Source organism: Penaeus monodon, chromosome 43, assembly GCF_015228065.2.
Source record: "Penaeus monodon isolate SGIC_2016 chromosome 43, NSTDA_Pmon_1, whole genome shotgun sequence".
In the NCBI taxonomy this organism is placed as follows: Eukaryota; Metazoa; Arthropoda; class Malacostraca; order Decapoda; family Penaeidae; genus Penaeus; species Penaeus monodon.
In genome coordinates, this window is record NC_051428.1 from 4,687,483 (window position 1) to 4,691,879 (window position 4,397).

A 4,397-nucleotide genomic window follows, 5' to 3' on the forward strand; every position below is an offset into this window, starting at 1 on the left:
GCTATTTGTAGTTTATGTGCCGTTGTGCATGAGGGTATAACGGAATGAAGTCCCCACTGTACAAACACACATATGTGTTATTATGTTATATATACATATATATATATATATATATATATATATATATATATATATATATATATATATATATATATATACATATACATATATACATATACATACATACATATATATATATATATATATATATATATATATATATATATATATATATATATATATATGTGTCGTTATGGGTTTTCCACATAGGCGTCGAACAGTCAATACGAAGAGGTAGACTAATACGGCCGTGAATAATTTCATGTTTATTCGCAAACGTTTCTGAGATTATCTTATCTCTATCATCAGTGCTGCAATAGTGAACCAAAAAATATGCATTAGACAACAGAACAATATTCATTAGAGAGGTTCGCTAAATTTAAACAAAGATATCAAATAACACAAAAAAATTAGCAAAAAAAAAAAACTTTGAACAATAAAAAAAGTAAGTATATAGGACAAACAAGTATATACAGTGGAGAGAGAGAGAAAAAAAAAAAAAAACGAAAAAACATTGGAAAAAAAATAGTAAACTAACCAACATGGGTAATAGTCAGGGGAATGGACACCGCTAATTAGTGAACAAGGTAGTTGCGGTAGAGTTGATGTTAAGCTCCGGTTTCATCTTTCGGATCAACAAAGATTCCGAGATCATGAGGTCTATGCGGGAGGAATGAGAGGATAGAATTTTAAAGTCTGTGGTGGAGAAAGGATGTGAGTGTTGATGAGAGTGCTCTCTTATGGCCGAGAAAGATGATCTGCTCAGCGGTAGTCCCGTACGAAAAGACTTGCCTTTGTGTTCTATTATGCGGTGACATAACCATCGTGAGGTGGACCCCACGTACCTGACTTGGCAGTCAGGACAGGTAAATAATATACTACATTAGAACACAAGTTAAAGTGGCATCTCGTAGGCTGTTTTAAGAAATTTGCAATAGTGTTAGAATTACTGAAAACAAAAGTGAATTTTATTTGCGGGTAATTGTTTTGTAGGAGCGTTTTTAATTGTTTTCTGACTTCAAAGCTCAATTTCCCCATGTATCGTAGTTTTACATATCTATGATCCCTTTTAACAGAGGATACAATTGGTTGATTTGTGAATTTTTTACAAAGAAAAACCTTTGTTATTTTATCAAATAGATACAATGGGTACCCATTATCAGCAAAGGAGCTTTTTAGAAAATTCATTTCATCATGAAATGTGGACCAATTGCTACATAGATTATAGGCTCTAGTGATGAGTGTTTTTATGCTGTTGATTTTATAAATATATGGGATATTGCTGAGAAAGTGAAGGCCGAGGCCAGTAAAGGTTGGTTTACGGTAATACTGGTATGGAAGCGGCCATTAACATTGGTGTCTAAAAAGGGTAGTTGGTTATTCAGTTGTATTTCACAGGTAAATTTAATACTTGGGTGTTTAGAGTTAAGATAATGTAAGAATAAATTTACATGCAAGGGGTCTTTGAACAATACAAATGTGTCATCAATATACCGACGGTAGTAAATAGGTCTAAATACAAACACTTGGCCCTTCATATGCCAATGCTTTTCTCTGTCACCACGAACTAAACTGGCTCAAACAATGCCCACTTGAATTTAGACCTATTTACCAGCCTCTCGCGCCCGTCAACCAATCACCGTCGAGACAGCCCGACGGTGATTAGCTGAAGGCGCGAGTGGCTAAAGTTGCCCATGGAATTCCTTCATTCATGAAACATGAATATCGCAGAGACTTCCTCGGAAAGATGGCGGAGAACACAGAAGACCAGACCCTGCACCCATACAAGCCTTAATACGAGACAAGAAGCAGCCCGCAAACAACCCCGCCAGTGCTGTATATCGCATACTGAGCAGATACGATATATCATATTTTGGTGAAACGGGACTAGGGTTCAACACCAGGATCAGCGAACACCGAGCGGAGGTCCGCCACCACAGGACTCCCAACGCCATGGCGCATGTGGATGAAGCTGGATATTTACCGAACTGGATGGAATCAGAAATAATCCATGGAGGATTGAACAAACCCCAAAGAAAATTATTGATGCTGCATACATCATGACGGACAAAACAATAAACACTTGAAGGCCTCAAATTATCCAAGGTCGCGGCGACAGTTACGCCTTGACTTGACTTGACTTTCGACTAGCCAGTGGACGAAGCAATCACTAGACTTTAATGTTTAATATCACTGACGGTTAGAATTAAATAAAGATTCAAAAGTACCTTCTCCTGTCAACCTTGAGATGACTTGCATATTTGATGTATTTTTTTCACATTAGTTCCCTTTGTCCTTTTTCCATGGAGTTTTCACTTAAATCATATTTAATGTTAGTATCATTATGATTACCCTTATTGTTATTATTATTATTGTTATCATCACAATCATTGTCCATTGTCATCATTCCTACCATTATTATCATCATTTTCATTATTAACATTAATATTATCTTTTCCTATTATTATTGTTATTATTATTGATATTATCATTATTATTGTTGCTGTTGTTATCCTCCTCCTCCTCCTCCTCCTCATCATCATCATCATCATCATCATCATCATCATCATCATCATCATCATCATCATCATCATCATCATCTATCATCACCATCATCATTATCATTGTTATTGCCACTGATGAGCATCGATACACAGAACTAAGGCGATACTGATATACTGATACTGGAAAATTGGCTAAAGTGATTTCAATTCATCGACTCTTCGAACGTAGTTAAAGCTATATCGATACGAATACATATAACTCCGATTCCTCATCGCCTAAACTTTATTGCAAGAAAATATCCAAACTGATATGTAAATGTTTGCTTTGGATGCTTGGTGCACTGTAAACGACTACAGCAGAAAAAGTGTTTTTCAAAATCACGCGTGGACACTTTGATGACTTCTACACCACAGTAACAGCAATTACACTTACAAATGAAAGGCACTTATTGCATGAATTAAGAGTATTAAAAAGCCATTCCTTTACGACCAAGGAAAAGTGGGAATACTGTAGTCCCTTGCCTCTCTCACACTTCTTGACCGTCAATGTCGAAAAGGCGAGCGAGCGAGAGAGAGAAAAAGATCAAATACACACATAGATAGAGACGGATAGAGAGATAGAGAGAAATGGCACAAACGCAATACAAACAGATAGATGGAGAGAGTGAAATCGAGACAGAGAGAAAGTAAGAAAGAGTAGAAACCACCGTGCCATTACACTGCTCAGAATACCAAAGTTTTTGCCCATTCTTCTGAAATGGACCCGTGAACACCTACTAAGGCACCAGAGACCGAGACAGTCTGGATTCTCTCCTGGCAAATCCACAATAGCCTGTATTCTAGTGCTTCGAGTAAATGTGGAATGCCTTCGTGAATTTGATTGCAGCCTACATCTACCTCAAGAAGGCGTTTGACTCGGTGCATCGAGAATTGCTATGGGAGATTCTGAGACTCGGGAATTCCGACACAGATTATTGGCCTAATAGCAAGCCTATATACCGGTACTGAAAGTGCTGTGAAGTGTGGTGGGGGCCTGTCAAACTTCTCTGTTAATTCAGGGGTGAGGCAAGGCTGTGTCCTTGCACCAACACTTTTCAATACGTGCATGGACTGGGTAATGGGCAGAGCTACTAGCCAAAGTGAATGTGGAGCAACACTGGGTAATATCAAGGTCTCAGACCTTGACTTTGCCGATGATGTTATTGTCCTCTCTGAGTCCCTGGAGTCACTGGTGGCGGCTCTTGATGCATTTACAGAGTTACAGAGAGTTTTACATACCTTGGTAGTCCATATCTCTGGGTTGTCAGACCAAGAAGTCAGTAAATGGATTGGTCTAGTAACAGGAGCCATGAATCTGATCAACAAGAGCATTTGGAGATGTCGGTACCTATGCAGAAGGACCAAGCTGCGTGTCTTCAAGGCCTTGATACTGCCAGTTTTGCTCTGTGGATGCGAAAACTGGACGCTATCTAGTGCCTTGGAATCTCGTCATGATGCGTTTTGTAACAAGTCTCTTCGCCGGATCATGGGGTACAGTTGGCAGGACCATGTGTCTAACCGACGGCTACACCGTGAGACTGGCATGGGACCTGTTACTTGCATATTTTGGGATCGCCAACTCAGGCTATATGGGTACCTTTGCGAGACAGTCCTGGGTGGAGGAGGACCGTGGGACGACCTAGGAGGTCATGGCTTGGGCTGTTCGACGAGACTTGTCGCGAGGAATTAGAGATGGGCCGAGGGCTTGCCTGGAGACTCGCCATGAGGGACCCTTGTGGATGGAAGCCAAGGGTGGATGCGGCCATGCGCCCCCGTCGGCGTAAGCTCCTTGAT